At 57.9% G+C, this 16,956-nt stretch overlaps 1 long non-coding RNA gene across 1 annotated transcript in view; it reads right to left on the reverse strand.

Moving 5' to 3' along the window:
• Positions 1–256: 256 nt before the first annotated feature.
• LOC106988481 (uncharacterized) overlaps positions 257–16,956 on the reverse strand; it is a 30,843-nt gene continuing 14,143 nt past the window's right edge. Inside the window, exons 3-4 of the long non-coding RNA XR_001432359.3 lie at positions 11,327–12,894; positions 257–2,482 (exon numbers count right to left, since the gene is read on the reverse strand). This is a non-coding gene — a long non-coding RNA (uncharacterized LOC106988481). The remainder of the gene's footprint in view (positions 2,483–11,326; positions 12,895–16,956) is intronic.

Raw genomic sequence — 16,956 nt, forward strand, 5'->3', positions numbered from 1 at the left:
TGTTTTCACTCGGTATGTTTTAGAGATCCCTCCATAAAGATACGGATAGCTTTAATTCATTCCTTTTAACTGCTGTGACGTATTCTATTGTGTGGCTTTATCCCACTTGACCATTTTCCTGTTGGTTCGTTTCCAGTTTTGTGTGATGACCAACCCTCGGTGGGGACCCTGCGCACAGAGGTTTGCTGCGTGCGAGCTGCGCTCTTAGCTCACCTCACGGACGGACCCGCAGGCCCACAGGGAAGGCCACGGGGGCTGGTCCCACCGGGGGCAGGCCAAGCATGGGGACAAGCACCGCGCATCACACGTCTCAGAGAGGAAGAGGCTGAGAGTCAATGGGTCCATGAGAACAGCCGCGTCTGACCGCAAACATCACACTCAGGTTAAAAGTCGATGAATTGTTTAACGAGCCCTCATAGTAATTCACCTTAGCCGGTGAAACACAAAGTGCTCTTACAGCAAAGCGGTCACATCAACCGCTGCGATGAAAGCAGTTTCCAGCGGATTCCGTAACTGTGGTCCACAGCCTGCCCAGCAGGTCCCTGTGGGTTGCCTTGGCGACGGAGTAACAGTGAACCCGGGGGTCTGCCACCCTCTACGCGGCGCTGCCTGTGGGGGAGGGCAGGTGGGTGATGGCCTGCGTCCCAGCCCACTGGGAGGAAGCCAGGGTTGGCCCTGTTTCGGGACAGCCTCCTGCCCTGGGTCTTTCAGACCTTCCTGGCTCACTGCCCCCCACCCCAGAGTCACAAAGGTTGGGCCCAGTTCCACTCCTGGCCCAGGATCTGGCTGGGGGCCAGATGCCTCCTGAGATGGGTGTTGGGGCAGGACCTTGCAAACTATCAAGTGCCGTAGGCGGCAGGTTAGGTGGGGGGCAGTGTGGCTCAGTGGGGGAGGCTCCAGTCTGGCTGTTCAGTGGCCTAGTCTCCACCACTTAACCAGCTGGATAACTTCAGGAAGTCTCCTCCTGGCTCTGGGCCTCAGTCTCGCCATCTGTGAATTAGAGCTTTGGACTTGACTGGCATTCCTAAACCGTGTCCACAGATGCTCAGCGTGCTCCACAACAAAAGGGCTCCGTTGCCCACGCCTGGGAGACCCTGAGTATGAACACCCTTATGGCCCTGGAGGCCCCATCAAAGGTAGCATTTAAGGGTTCTGAGCCACCTTGCAGGAAAGACACTCGGTATTTCCCAAACATCTTTGGCTTTGGAACCCTTTTTCTGTGGAATGAATACCATTTTGACATCTCTGAAATCAAGGATACGTCTCACAATTGATGTATCTTAGCGGCTTTGAAATACGGTTTAATAACAGCTAATGTATATCAGCTAATGTAGATGCTGGTACAAAATATTTAACATGTTTTTATTTACTATTCCCAGGGATCCTGTCAGTTAGGGACTACTGTTATCCCCACTTTGCAAACGGGGAAACGGAGTCACAGTTAAGCGGCTCACGCAAAACCACGTAGCTAATAAATCGTGGAGTTGGGCCTAAGCCCTGGTGACCCTGAACACTTAAACACAGGTAACCTGCCCTCTCAGGTCCCTTTAGAACCAGGCTGTGATTCAGCGCCCACGAGGGACATAAGGCCTGGGAAGTACCGTGTCCTATTAGAAAGGGCAGAACCGTATGCGGGTACTTGTATCGCAAGGCAGGACAGCGGGCCCATGAGGCCCTCAGGTTAGTGTGGGAGTAGAGGGAGCAGAAAACATGGCGGTGGCAGGGGGGACCCCGATGGGGCCTCCCAGCGAGGGGCGACATGAGGTGACCTCGCAGGGCGGAGGCATCAGGCACCTGGCCTAGGTGATGCGAGGATCGCATCCTACGCTGTGTCGCCCTCTGAGCCGGCAAACTGCTTCCCACCCTGATGGTCCTAAACGCACGCCCACGAGGGAGCGGGCAGGATTACCGTCACCCACGAGAGGTTGCTGGGCCCCAGGGAGACAGAAACTCAGAAGTACCTTCTTGCCACTGTAGTCCAGGGGCGCCTGCGGGACCGTTCTCCGGAGTCTGCAGAGAAAGCGCGGATGGTACTTCACCTTGGGAAGACAGGGCCAACCCGTCCGTGAAGACGGCCATTGCAAGGGCACACACTTCCCTTCGTCTCTCTCTCTTGCTCTCTTGTGTCGCGGTAGAAGCTGGTGACTGCCACCGGGGTCCTCATACCCTGCTTCCCGGAAAGGACCCGAGAAGGGCCTCCGATTCAAATCAGCTGTGTTCCTCACGTGAGGGGGAACCTGCAGCCCGTGGTGTGCGTACCAATCCTGCAGGCCTTGTTAAGATGCAGAGTCTGAGTTTGTAAATCTGGGTGAAGCCAGAGATTTCTGCACAGCAAGCTCTCAAATGACGCTGAGGCGGCTGGTCCCGTACTCTGAGTAGCAAAGGTGTAACGCCGGCCGGAGAGCCTGGCGTCGATGGCGGCCTCTTCCTTCCCCTCAGCTGACTTTGGAGAGCCACCCGCTTCTAGTCTTACTTTTTCCACCTGTAGAATAGTAAATATCTATCAGTGTTCAGTAAATACCAAAATATTAGTGGAAACCTAAAACGGCGGCACCTACCTAAGGGAACTGTGGGACGAATTCAATGAAAACGCACGTACGGGGTACTCAGCCCGGAGCCCAGCACATATCGACCCTCGCAGACAAATACCAATCCGCAGCCCCTGTTAAAGGGGGTGGAAAGGCCAGTCTGGTAGAATCCCCAGCTCGGAGGGGGATGGGGACGAAAGAGATTCCCTCTGGTGTCGTGGCGTGAGGGTGAGACGTTCCTATCTGCCGGGACACGTCTCCTGTAATTCATCTCCGCTGCTCTGCGGTTTCCCCCAGAAAGAATGAGACCCTGGGTCACCCAGGGCACACGTGACGGCGGGTCTGGCCGCCCGTCTCTGCAGCTTTGTCTCCTCATGAGCGTCTCCGCAGGGGGCACTCCGGCCTGCCCAGCGTCCCCTTAAATCACCCCCGCGGCGAGGGCTGAGAGCAGCCCCCCCCAGCCGGCCCAGCTGGCCCCCGTGGAAGGGGAGTAGCACCCGTTGGGCTGTTTGTCTTACCGCGACCTGCTTTCTGCACAGCGTCTGCATTGGGCATCTTTGCAGGCTCAGAAGCCATCAGGGTTTTTGGTTGGGGGGGGGGGGGTTTGGTGACCCTTTCTGGGAGTGAACTGGATTCATGAAGATCCGAGGACAGCTCTCGCCTGCGTCTGGAGAGGCATGGTCTCCTTCTCGTTCATCCTTGTGTTCCTGTCTCTCAGACCCAGTCACGCTCAAACCAAGGAAGCCCAGGGCCGGAGCTCAGGGGCGGGCCTTGTCTGACCAGAAGGCACATGCAAACGCCCTGAGGTCTTGTCAAACCGCAGGGTCTGATTCGGTAGGTCTGGGGCCAGGCCTGGGATCCTGCATTTCCAACAAGCTCTTGGGTGGTCTGATGCTGCTGGTCTGTGGCCCACACTGTGAATCGTCCGTCGGTTCTTCAACGTTATTGCACGTCAGCATCACCTGCTGGTCTGTGTGAAACACGGATCGCTGGGTCCCACCCTCAGAATTTCTCATTCTGTAGGCCTCAGGTGGGGCCAGGGAATCTGCATTTTTACTAATGCTGCGGAGCCGGTACTGGGATTCTCCGAGCTCTGTGACTTTTCCTAGAGGCCTCCAGTCCCAACTGCCCGCCATAGTTCAGTCCTGCCGGGAGCCTCTGTTCCATCGTCTGTCATGCTGGCAGAGCCCCAAATTTGGCCAAACACACCTTGTGTCCCTTACACTCTGGCTTGACTTGCCTCACACCCTGAAAGTTGCTGGCCTCCTTTTCCCACGCGCAGCCTCTCCTGGTCCTGACCCGGGCCCACCACACAGCTCCCGCTCGGGTCTTCGGATCTGTGTCCCCGCTCTGCCGGCCCCAGACTCCCGGCCGTGGCTGCCCTGGGCGAGCAGTCCAGTCCTGCCTGCATGCTGGCCCACTGCCCTGGGGGACCCTCCTCTTTTCCTGGTTCCTCTAAGGGCACCAGGCAGCTGCCAGGGGCCTGGCATGCAAGGCTGTACCCGAGGGAGGCAGTGACCATGGAACTAATTAAACCAACATGGACACAGGGTCCCGGAACTCAGGGGCCTGCCCGCTCCCGCCGCCCCCAAGTAGATAGAGCTCCCGAGCTGGAAGGAATTAGTTTGACCCACTTGACTAAGGCAGTTACTGAGCTGGTTGTGTAATGCTTTGTTTAGCACGATTGGCTTCTGGCCCCGGCCCAAGACCCCGCTGGACTCCGGCCCCAGCCCACCCATTCCATGAGCCTCACACTGGCCAGGGCCCCCTGGACGCCCCAGGCTGGCATCTTGTGGCCAGCTGCCCCGAACTCCTTCGCCTCCCCTGACAAACCCAGGGGCAATCCCTCGGACCTTCCTCTGGAGCCCCATCTCTGAGAAGCTTTCTGTTTTACAAACTGGGTCTTCCTGCCCGGAGACTCTGTTTGTATAGTTTGAGCAGAAAGGAGCAGGCTTTTCAGGGCCCTGCCCAGCAAGATGAAGGGACCGCCTGAGGGCCTGGTGGCCATACCTCTGTGACTAAGAGGAAGCTTTGCCTCAAAGACGCAATATTCTCCCTTCCTTGCTAGAGTGCCCAAAGTTCCTCCTAACCTTGTACGACAACTCCTGCCTCAACTGTCCCACATCACCTTCCCCGAGCCCAGCACGCTGGGAGGGCTGAGGCTTGGTGTCCGGCTGGCCTGGGTACAGATCACAGCTCCACTGCTTTCTAGCTTTGTTACTTTGGGCAAGTGACTTAACCTCTCTGAGCCACAGTTGCCTCACCTGCAAAATAAAGAATACGGTTCCTAGGACTAGTCTAGGGGGTGAGAGGTAATGGCCCCAGGACAGTGACCGCACTTAGGGCTCTTACCGGTTACCCCCACCTGACCCAGCACCCAGCAAGAGGCTTCAAATGGCTCAGCTCTTGAGATGGGGAGTGAGCGCGTGGGGTTCCAGGCTGGCTTAGTTCTCTCGTCACTCTAATCTGAGGGGGTGGCAGGGGGCCTGAGACCTAGGCCTGGCCGAGTCCCCCCCAGCCTGTGTGACACCAGGCAGCCCACCCTCCCTCTCTCTGCCCTGGTGGTCGCACCAGTAAGAGACAGCTCGACTGTGACGCTCAGGTTCTCTACAGCCCTCTGGTTTTAGAGCAGGCACCTGATTGACTCAGTAAGCACAGCGGGGCTGCTGCGGCCTGTGGAGGCCCCTGAGTCCCTGCCCTCCCCGCCCCCCTCCCTGCCTGCCCCCGTAAGGGCCCAACAGGTCTCACCCCAGGGCCACCGTCCCCGCCCGGTCTCCATCACACGACTCCCCGGCCTGACCCGTCTCACCCCAGGGCCACTGTTCCTGCCCCGTCTCCGTCACACAACTCCCTGGCCCTACACTTCTGAACTGGGCTATTTCGGAATCTGTGCTTTTCCTCTTTCTCGTCTAAGTGCAGCTTCCTGGTGAGCCCCACGAAGTCAGAGCAGCCACACCTTCCAGAACCGGTAGGTGGTCCCTCCCCAGTGGGCTTTTAATCACTTCCCGGATTCCAAAGGCTCATTATGTGAAATCCAAGCTGGAGGGCCCAGCGGGTTTGCTTCCCCTATCTGGGCTGTCAGCGGGGGCTTGAATTGTTCTGGGGCTGGGAGGCCTGAGGCCTCTCCCCATCCTGCCCCGCTGGGGTCTGCCCTCTGGTGCACCTGCCAGCCTCCCGGCTACAGGGTGGAGAGTTTGACTTGGGCCTGACCCTCCCATTGCGGGTGGGGCCTGTGGGGCAGAAGAGGGGATCCATCCGGGGAGGACTAGTTAACAGCTTGCTCACAGGACCAGAAATGAACTTGAAATGGGTGTAGACAGCATCCCACCATCCCTTCTAGAAAGAAGCACCAAACAGCTCCTGCAAACACAGAAGCAGATCTGTGGGGGGGGGGGGGGGGTTCAAAGAATCCCGCCCATAAAGAAAGACAACCTAGAGAGGTTGGCAAAGGTCATCCTCTGTTCCTTCCCTCTGTTCCCTCTGTCCTGGCTCCGAGCCCCTCCTCCTGCCCTCAAGTTCTGGGTAGAAATGGGTATTTGGGGCACGTGGGAGGGCTGAGGCTGAGGAGGGCTGTCGTGCTCCCACTCCCTCCTGCAGGCTGGTGCTCACGGATGGGAAACACAGCCTCCGCCCTGGGGCCACACAAGGCCCAGCACACAACTGTGAGGGTCTTTGCTAAGTGCCCCCACAAGGTACAGAGCACCAAGCAGGGGCTCGTCCCTCCCGGTGAGGGTACCAAGGGTCCTCCCCAGAAGCCCCAGGGTGCCTGGAAGGGTGGAGGTTTCTGCAGCTGGAGATCAAAAGGAGGGAAGGATAGGTAGTGACAATGCGAGGGAACAGGATGTGATCAAGGAACAAGTTCGATACGAATTAACCAGGACAGATTCCCCTTTTCTTAATAGCTGTGTGGTCTTGGGCAAGTCGCTTAAGTTCTCTGGGCTTTCTTGCTTCGGGTTTACAACGCAAAGAAGGCAGAAAGCCCCTGCGAGGTCCTTCATTTGTAGAGCAGTGAACAAGACAAAGTCCCTGCTCTTGTGCAGGGGGACCTTAACCCTCACCCTAAGGAAGGGAGAGGAGACAGTTTAAAACAGGAGATCGGGGAAGGCCTCACTGCTAAGATGACAAGTGAGCCGAGACCTGAAGGAGGTAGACCTGGAGCCATGCAGGTACCTGAGGGAAGGGCGGTCTACACAGAAGGACTAGGGAGTGCAAAGGCCCCGGGGTACTTGCGAGCATGGTTTGTTCAAGGCCCAGTGAGGAGAACCACATGGCTGGAATGGAAAGGAAGAGCAGGGGGTCTCCATGGAAACTGGTTCCAGAAGGATATATGAAGCTGGCCTTTCCGCCAGGGTTGAGTCCCATTGTGTGACCAGAAACAGCTTGATTAGGCTGCTTAGCAGGAAGCACATTCAATGCCGCCATCAGCATCTGGCCGAGGGCCTAGGGTGCCGGGTGCACCTGCGGGCAGTGCTTGGCTGGACCAGCTGGCTAAGCCTGAGAGCATGCTTCCTGACACACCGTGGGGGTTCTCAGGTGCCCCTGCCTCTGACCCAGAGGGCTCTGCCGGTGTCTCTGGGGTGGGCGGGGCGGGTGGGGGCTATAGCCCTCATACCTCTATTCCCGTGACCAGGCCCCCACCCCGGCGTCGAATCCTCAGCAAGGTGGCGCGACAGTGTGCAGGGAGAACATCAGACATCTTAACTGGGTCCCCGTGTCCCCCGTTCCCGACATTTTCTTCTGCCCCTCGACCCCCACTCCGTTCCACCGCGGAGAGGATGTGTCCTGTGCTGCTCCAGGGGAGAGATGACGCACCAGAGCCCTGGGGACAAAGAGGGCGAGACCCCGGGGGGTGACTGAGGGGTGGTCTCAGCTCCCCGGAGGAGAAAAGACATCACAGCCACGGGGTGGGTGGGAGGCAGAGGGAAATGAAAACCGGGCACTGGGGGCCCACGGACAGGAGCCCGTGCTCTGCCCCTTCCAGGTCAAGTGCCCAGCGTGGACTGGGTGCGTCCCGACTGGGGTCCGGGAGAGCCCTCCCCACACTCTGCGGCCACCGCCCCACTGTCCCACGTGCCTACAGGTGACCTGAACAGGACCTGGCGTCTGGGAACCGAAAGGCCAGGCCAGTGGGAAAGGGTGCAGGTGGGGGTGACCCCATCAAACCCGGGCACACAGAGGAGTGAGTGTGGGTCACATGCAGCGTTTGTCCCAAAGCACTGCACGCGCACCGGCTCGTCGAGCCCTCGCAGCAGCCCGGTCGGGCAGACGCGACTGTTAACCGTCTTACAGACGAGGAAACTGAGCCTGTAGGAGGCTAACTTACTCGCTCAAGGTCCCAGGGCCAGGAAGGGGACGCCGGGAGCCGAACCCAGGCAGCCTGGCTTCAGGACCTGCTCTCCTCCCCACCCTGCTTCCCGCCGTGTTGCCAAGGCCAGGCTGCCATGGAGATGATGCCCACGCGGACCCTTGACTGCCGTGAAGTCCAGACTGCGTGTTGCACCCCAGCCCCGTGGCTCTCCAGACGCTTCCTCTGCTTCGGTGCGGTCGGACAACACAGGGACGGGAGATCCCAAACTGACCGAGATTACGCTTCCATCGCCTGCTAGAAGGAGGCTCCTCAGTGAAATTTAGTTCGGCTGTAGATTAATGAAGACTTGGTACACTAAGGGTCATTCCTGTTGAAACAGCCACCCAGTACTTACGTGCTACTTCCTGCTATGCTGCTGCTCCCACCACAGTCACCACCATCGGGCCACTGGCCATGAGATGTGCCAGGAAAGTGCGTCACCGTCCTGGGGTAAAGAACAAAGATGGACCCACGACTGGGCATGTGGCTTCCTCTTCCCCAGTCAAGGGTTTCCAGTTCCTGGATTGAGCCATTCCTGTGGGTGAGGCCCCGTCAGAACGGCTGCGGGCATCAACACCCTGCTCGCTGACCCAGCCCGGCCTGTAGCAAGCTCATCGGGAAGGAGTGAAGGCAGCAGAGAACTCGGGTCGCCTGATGCAAACCCGTTGTGCAATCAGAAGGAAATGGGCGTGACTTTTATGGACATTCCACTTCTCGTGCAAGAGGCCAGCGGTCGGTCTGGAGAGAGCAGGTCATTTGCAGAAAAGGGGCATTTCCGCTCGGGCTGGATTCATTCATTCTCCCGTCACCATCCCTGGACCTCCCCGGGACCCTCAGCTCCCTGCAGATGGGCTGCGTGTGTCAGCTCAGTGGTTTCAGAAATTCCAACGGGATGACTTGGATGCCACCTTCATTCCTTTTTTCTCTTTCTTTTTTTAATGTTTATTTATGTTTGAGAGAGAGACAGCGTGAGCAGGGGAGGGGCAGAGACAGAGACAGAATTGGAAGCAGGCTCCAGGCTCCAAGCCGTCAGTGCAGAGCCTGACGCGGGGCTTGAACCCAAGAACTGCGAGATCATGACCTGAGCTGAGGTTGGACGCTTAACCGACTGAGCCCCCCAGGCGCCCCAGCCATATTTATTTCTTACAGGGCACGGCCACAGACGCAAGGACACATTTGACACATCAAAGAATACTGGAAGGGAGCTTTGACAGTCACCACCCTGTTTCAGTAGGTGTGAACTCACAGAGGCAGGGGCATTGAGCGTTGGCCTCCACCGTGTAGCACAGGGGCATCGGGGGCAGACACACAGTCTCCCCTCATCTCCCTTCCTTCTCTGTGCCCCTGACTCTGCCATTCAGCCACCCTGGTCCTTCCTCTGCCCCCGTGGACTGCCAAGCACTGTCCTGCCACAGGATCTTTGCACACGCTGTCCCCTCAGCTTAGCTGGTCTTCCCTCCTCCTGCGTTTGCCTGGTTAACTTCTCAGCCCAGTCAGCACATCCCTTGGGGAAGTGGGCCCTCCCTGACTCATCAGCCCCAGGACAGATTCTCATTATTTTCCAAAGCTCTCCTTGTTTCCTCTGTCACAGTGGTCATTCCATACTTTTCCATGTGAATGTCTGTCCCCCTCTGCACACTGTCACCACCACTGCCTTGCAAGTATGGAGCCGGGGGACTGACATTCACCGGGCACCTGCTACTGTGTACCAAACGCCGAACCACCCTGAAAAACAGGCATTATCCTCCTTTGGCAGTCAACTGAGGCCCAGAGAGGAGAGGAGCCTTGCTCAAAGCCACAGGGCTTTGAGCGTGGTAAGGGCCAGAGTCAGGCTCTTCTGACGTGGGCACCAGCTGCATACTTACTGGTTAGTGGAAGGGTTAACCTCACCGTGGGGAACAGACGCAGGGACCTTGCACGGGAATCCACAGACATCAGGCTCTTGTGCCAATGTGTCTGCAGTCTCCGCCCGCCCGAGAAAGGAGGCTGCCAGTCTGCAGCCTCAGGCCAGCCCCTCACTGCTCAGCCGGACAGGGAGGGGCCCTGAGCTCTGAGGCGGCCAGGAGGGAGCTTCCTGGGCCCTGGGCTCCGTGCGGGTTCCGCGCCTCTCCCTGCGATTGCTACAGCTGGCCCCACGTTCGCCAACGGCACTCTGGGAAATCGCCCCGGGTCCTGGTTCACAGAACCGCCCGGAAAACGACAGCTCCGGGTCCACATGAAAGGCATTCTTGGAAAACCTCCCCACCCTCCCTCCTTCCCCTGCCGAGCTCTTTGTGCTGTGCAGGGTTCGTGGGGAGGAGGGGGCCGGGGTTCTCTGCTTTATTTGTCCAATGTGTGCAGAATCAACTCTGAAGAAGAATTTCCCTTCTCCCCACCTCCTCGGGAATTAAGATGGTCAGAGCAGTGGAAGCAGCAGACAAAGGGCTTGCGAGCTCCCCTCCATATTCCAGACCCCCTAGCAAAAGACAGGGGGAGGGGAAGGCGGTCACAATCCCCACACACTGCTTCCCCGTCCCTTGTCTCCCACACTTCCCACCGGCACAACTCAGCAAGATGCACATACAGCAGTGAGCCTGGCCTCGCGGAAGAGGAATAAACCCGTGGAAGACCGAGGACTCCACCTGCACAGAATACACATGGTCCTCGAGCATTTGCTGCCGCGCAGAGTTTTGACTGCCCTCGACCACTGCAGGGGAGCTGGGACCGCACACACACTTCGGGGGTTAGTTTCCCACACCTTCACACCTGGACAGCAGCAGTCCACGAAGCTTCCTGGGATGATGTTCTGGACCCATGTTCCCTGTGCCACAGACCCTGTCCACACGTGGCTGCTGAGCCCTGGAAATGCGGCCAGTGCAACTGAGGAACGGAATTTTTTATTTCATTCAATGTATTTAAAAATGTTAAGTTTACTTAATTATTTTGAGAGAGAGCGAGAGCAGGGGAGGGGCAGAGAGGGAGACACAGAATCCGAAGCAGGCTCCAGGCTCCGAGCTGTCAGCGCAGGGCCCGATGTGGGGCTCGAACTCACTGAGAGATCAGGACAGGAGCCCAAATCGAGAGTCAGACGCTTAACTTGGCTGAGCCATCCTGGTGCCCCTAATTTAATTTAAATACCCACCAGTAGCTAGTGGCTGTCGTGTTGGACAGGGCAGTTCTGGAGTTACTCGAGGTGTGGTGCTGGGACCACAAATCAGCATTCCCCCCGCCCCCAGAACCCCAGACCTATTGAATTACAAGTGCAGTTTAACAAGGTCCCAGGTGATTGCTATGCAGATTTTAACCTTTGAGAAGTGATCTCTGGAGTACAGCCAAGAACAAAGGAGGGAGGGAAGGGAGGGAAGGGAGGCCAGGAGCCAGCTGGGGGGGGGGGGGGGGTCGGTGCGGGGAAACAGCTCTCCTGAGCCCTCCTACCTCATGGAGGAGGTCTGTCGGGCTTGCTGGTACTTACTGTGGACCCAATTCCAGCCGCTTTGGCCGCGGGACTGGCTTCCAGCCTGCAGACTGGAAGCAGCTGGATGCAGATGAGAGCGTCTGATGCCACTTATTCAATCAGCACGAAGTGCCACGTGAAGTAAAAACGTGGCTGCCAGGACCACTTTGGAAGGTGAGGTCCAGAGCCTGTCTCCAAGGCCGCGCTGGGGTCTCCTTGTGGGAATTCTGCAAGCCAGGGCAGCGTTCCAGAATTCCGATTTTAAGGACGCGTTGGTGTCTGCTATAATGAAACACATGCTACAGACCGATGAAATTTAACGTTCGAGCTGAACGACAGAAGGTTTTATTTATGGGCAAATTTTACGTCTCCCTGCAGAGGTGAGTTAGCACACAAGCCCTTCCCAATCCTGCAGGTCTGACATCGCAGGGGACAAATGGGGACGAGGGAGGTGTTTGTCTCTCAGCCTGTGGCAGGCTAGCAGGGAAGGGAGTTAAACAGGACCAGCTCATGGGGTTGATTGATGGGGAGGGCAGCATTTGAGAATTTTTTTTAAACTGTCAAGAGACCACGGGCAGGCAGGTCTGGCTGTGCTGGGGAGGGTTCCCAGTGCTCACAAACGTATCCTTCACTGATAAACTTGCTCCATCACTTCAGGAGCCCGTCGGCAAACAATGGTTGAGCTCTGTGTGCTGGGCATTGTTCTAGGTGCTGGGGGATTGAAAAGTACAAACCAAATCGGAGGGCTTGCCCTCAAGGAGCCTGGGTCCCAGCGGGGCTTAAAACTGCACACTAGGAACTTCCAGAGTGAGCAGAGAGGTGTGGCAGTGGTCAGAGAGGGCTTCCTGGAGGAGTGAGATGAGTGAGTGAGGAGGCAGGTCCTGAAGGCCCCAGGAAGGAATTCCAAGGAGAAGCAGGGGGCTGGCGTGGTGGGGTGGTGGGGTTTTATTCCAAGCAAAGCAGGAAACCAGTGAACGCTCGTGTCTCCTGAAGAGGGGTCTTTTCCAAGGCTCACTCTGGCCGACACGCGGAGGAAGGACAGCAGTTTTGGGGAGGAGGCTGTGGTCTCCCAGAGGCCGGACGATGGAGGCAGGGAGGGGGTCAGAGGGGAGGTAAGAGAGGGAGCGGACATGAATTGGTTGGATGCGCGGGCAGAAGCGGAGCTCTGTTGTCGGAGCCACGGGTGACCCGTGAAGGAAGTCAGGGCCGGGCAGGCTGAAGGAGAGTTTTAGCAGAATTTCTGTAATCGGTATTTCTGCAAGTTGGAGATGCCGCTTCAGTATGCAAGACGAACATCATTTAGGAAGGTGGGTAGGGTCCGGAGCTCTTGGACTGGAGTTCTGCAAAGGTGGTCATCAGCACATCGGCACACGGAGGGTGTTTGGGGGCTGCAGGGATAAGACTGACGACGGCGGTGGCACAGCCACTGCTGAGTCTTTGAGAAAGCTGGCCTTTGGCCCCACAGAGGCCACAGTTTGGGCATCTGGTTACGGCACCGATTCAGAATGCTGCAGCTGGTCCAGGACGGAGTGGGCGGTAAAACAGAAGAGCGGGGACATCGAATCTAGATGAGCTCTGGGGACATTCTGCTGGGAGAGGGGAGACAAATGGCTTGATTGTGGCGTCGAGGAGAGCACCCCAGCCGAGATGGGAAATGGTAGTGCAGGATGAGAGCGGACAGTTGCGGGACGGCGGGACGGGAGCCAGGAGGTGGCTCATCTCGGGGGCAGGAGCGCCTGTGGGAGAAGACACTGGGGGGGTCGGGAGGAAGGAACATGTGATGGGCGTCCAGGGAGCTGCAGATGTCCTAGGGCCGCAGGGAAACGTTTACTTGGTGACCCTGAGGGCCCGTTGGACATCTGGGGTCACAAGACTGAAGTGTGATTACTGGGGGAGACGGCGGCTCTGGGAGAAAGGAAGGTGGTCGCTTCTCTCTCTTGGGCCCGCCTGCACGTGGGGGTCTGCCCGATTCTTCTTCAGCGGAGAGAGCGCGTGACCTGTGCTCCTTTGGCTCCTGGGTGCTGGTTGGTGGCGAGGGTTGGGAGGACGGAGACGTGTGGGTGGGACAGAGCTGCAACTACCAGGCAGCAAAGGCCTGACTGATTCTCGGAGGAGCTGTTGGTGATGGGGTGATGGGACGGATGTGGATTTGGGGTGCTGGCTTCAGACGTTGGCACTGGTTGGCAGTGATAGCAGGTGGGTGTTGGGCGTTGGCACCCGGCTGTTGAAGGGCCAGGGGTTGCTAGGGGTGCGCAGAGCGTGAGTGGCCCTGAGGGACAAGAGGGCTCGCACCGTGAGGAACCACCCAAACTGGGTGATTAGAGGGGCACAGTGAAGCCGGGCTTCGCCGCAGAGACACGACAGACCAGTGCTTGCCCGGGCTAGCGGTGGGACTGGGGATTAGGAGCAACCTCGCCCTTTGGGGTCACGGAGTGTCCCCAAAGGCGATGGTTCTATAACTCAATATATTAAAAACCACTGAATTGTATTCCTGAAGTGGATAAATCTTATGATATGGAAATTATGCCACAATAAAATTGCGGGGAAAATGAAAGAATGACCTAGCGTCAGGCCCGGCACATAGCAAATCCTCAATAAATAATTAGTAAGTGAATAGTCTCCTTGCCAACCAGGCGGGTCCTGAAACACCAGGCACGGTTTGTACCATGAGCATGCACTACCCTCCAATGGGAAGAACACAGGTTTCCTAAGTGGTGTCCTGCCTCAGTCCTCTGTCCTTGTCATTCCCAGTATCTTTCCTAAACCTGATGTTTCCACTTTACCAGTCAGCTGCCAACGCCACACAGCCAGCTCCTCTGCGGCCCGCTGGTCCCCCGGCCTGGGGTTCTGTGCCCCCATCGCCTGCCAGGGGCCCCGACTGCCCTGTGGTCCAGCCAGCATCCTGGGGGCACCCCGCCCCCCCCCCCCCCCCCACTGCATCCACCCCCCCCAGGTCCTGACCTCCTCTTCCTTCCCCCCCCCACCACCCTCCTTGGTCTGTGGCTCCCCGTCTCCGCCCTTCCCCTACCCCTGCCTCCACCCCCTCCACGCTGCAGCCAGAGTGACCATCCCAAAATGTAACACTGGTCACCTGACACTCCTTCAATGTCTCTGAGCCTCACAGTTTCCAGGATAAAGTCCAAATTCATAGCACAGGCCCTTGAAGGTTCTCCGCCCACCTCTGTTCACTGCTCTCTGGATCCCCCCGCACGCAGCCTGGACACCTCCAGCCCCTTGGATCTGCTGTTCCTTCTGCCTGGACCGCCCTCAGGCTTCCCCTGGGAAACCACCCCTTCTTCAGGGCTCAGCCCATCTGGGTGAGGCATGATTCCTCAGGGCTCCCTCAGCAGGGTGTACCTACCCCACCCCCCATCTCCCGGGCGGGGGCCCTGCCTGTGCAGCCTCAGCACCCAGCACTGGGCCTGGCACAGAGCTGAACTCCTACTTGTTGGCAACCTGCCTGGGGTGTCCACAGCAGGACCTGCCCAGAGGCTCGATCGAGAGAGGACATGTGGCCTTCGAGGGGGCCCTGACCGGGCCCTTGTGGGCACAGACCATATCCTCTTGTTCTGTGTTGTCTCCTTGCCCAGCGCAGGGCCTGGTGTGGTAGGGGCTCAATAAGTACTTGCTGAGGGGCCAGAGAAGTACAGGTGTGAAAAAATGAACCCAGAGGCAGAAAAGGCCCAGGGATAGCAGGGCCCAACCCAGGCCACCCACATGTGCCCCAACAACTCACAAAGGAAGAGGCTGACCCCAAGGAGAAACTGCAGCCTCTTACCCACAAAGACTAGTAACCAGGTGTCCCCGCTGGGTCCCAAAACCCACAAAGACTAATAACCAGGTGTCCCCGCTGGGTCCCAAAACCCACAAAGACTAGTAACCAGGTGTCCCCGCTGGGTCCCAAAACCCACAAAGACTAGTAACCAGGTGTTCCCGCTGAGTTCCAAAACCTACAAACTAACCAGGTGTCCCCGCCGGGTCCCAAAACCCACAAAGACTAGTAACCAGGTGTCCCCGCTGGGTCCCAAAACCCACAAAGACTAGTAACCAGGTGTCCCCCCTGGGTCCCAAAACCCACAAAGACTAATAACCAGGTGTCCCCGCTGGGTCCCAAAACCCACAAAGACTAGTAACCAGGTGTCCCCCCTGGGTCCCAAAACCCACAAAGACTAGTAACCAGGTGTCCCCGCTGGGTCCCAAAACCCACAAAGACTAGTAACCAGGTGTTCCCGCTGAGTTCCAAAACCTACAAACTAACCAGGTGTCCCCGCCGGGTCCCAAAACCCACAAAGACTAGTAACCAGGTGTCCCCGCTGGGTCCCAAAACCCACAAAGACTAGTAACCAGGTGTCCCCCCTGGGTCCCAAAACCCACAAAGACTAATAACCAGGTGTCCCCGCTGGGTCCCAAAACCCACAAAGACTAGTAACCAGGTGTCCCCCCTGGGTCCCAAAACCCACAAAGACTAGTAACCAGGTGTCCCCGCTGGGTCCCAAAACCCACAAAGACTAGTAACCAGGTGTTCCCGCTGAGTTCCAAAACCTACAAACTAACCAGGTGTCCCCGCCGGGTCCCAAAACCCACAAAGACTAGTAACCAGGTGTCCCCGCTGGGTCCCAAAACCCACAAAGACTAGTAACCAGGTGTCCCCCCTGGGTCCCAAAACCCACAAAGACTAATAACCAGGTGTCCCCGCTGGGTCCCAAAACCCACAAAGACTAGTAACCAGGTGTCCCCGCTGGGTCCCAAAACCCACAAAGACTAGTAACCAGGTGTTCCCGCTGAGTTCCAAAACCTACAAACTAACCAGGTGTCCCCGCCGGGTCCCAAAACCCACAAAGACTAGTAACCAGGTGTCCCCGCTGGGTCCCAAAACCCACAAAGACTAGTAACCAGGTGTCCCCCCTGGGTCCCAAAACCCACAAAGACTAATAACCAGGTGTCCCCGCTGGGTCCCAAAACCCACAAAGACTAGTAACCAGGTGTCCCCCCTGGGTCCCAAAACCCACAAAGACTAGTAACCAGGTGTCCCCGCTGGGTCCCAAAACCCACAAAGACTAGTAACCAGGTGTCCCCGCTGGGTCCCCAAACCCACAAAGACTAGTAACCAGGTGTCCCCGCTGGGTCTCCATCCAAAACCCACAAAGGCAAAGGCCTCCAGGAGCAGGTGGGCTTGTCACTAACGCCACCCCAGCCTGAGCACGCGCGGTGTGGCAGCTGGGCGCTGTGGGTTCTCCTGCACCCAGCCAGGCAGTCCTATGCCAGCCCTGGAAGGAGGCGTGGTTGTCACCTCATCTTACAGCCGATGAGATGGGACCAGAGCTCCTGGAGGGGGACGGGGTGGCGAACCCTGATCCACCCTGACCCCAGCACTGGTACTCTGAACCGCACGCCCTGCACCAGGATGGCTTGGAAAGGAGTGCCTGGTGGGGGGTGGGGGGCTGAGCTGTGTGTCCCACGTTGGGGAGAAGGCCCCCTCTAGGCCCCGGCCTGGCCTCTGGCTCCGGGGGTGGAGCTGGAAGAAGGGGCCTCCCCTGCTGACGCCTTCTCCAGCCCTGCCTCTGCTGGTCTCCAAACTGCGGTGGATTTCAAGGGGGTTGAGTCTGAAAGACGCCCATTTGGTGCAGAAGACGTGGACTCCGTGGCAT

The sequence above is a fragment of the Acinonyx jubatus genome, chromosome B3 (genome assembly GCF_027475565.1).
Source record: "Acinonyx jubatus isolate Ajub_Pintada_27869175 chromosome B3, VMU_Ajub_asm_v1.0, whole genome shotgun sequence".
Classification (NCBI taxonomy): domain Eukaryota; kingdom Metazoa; phylum Chordata; class Mammalia; order Carnivora; family Felidae; genus Acinonyx; species Acinonyx jubatus.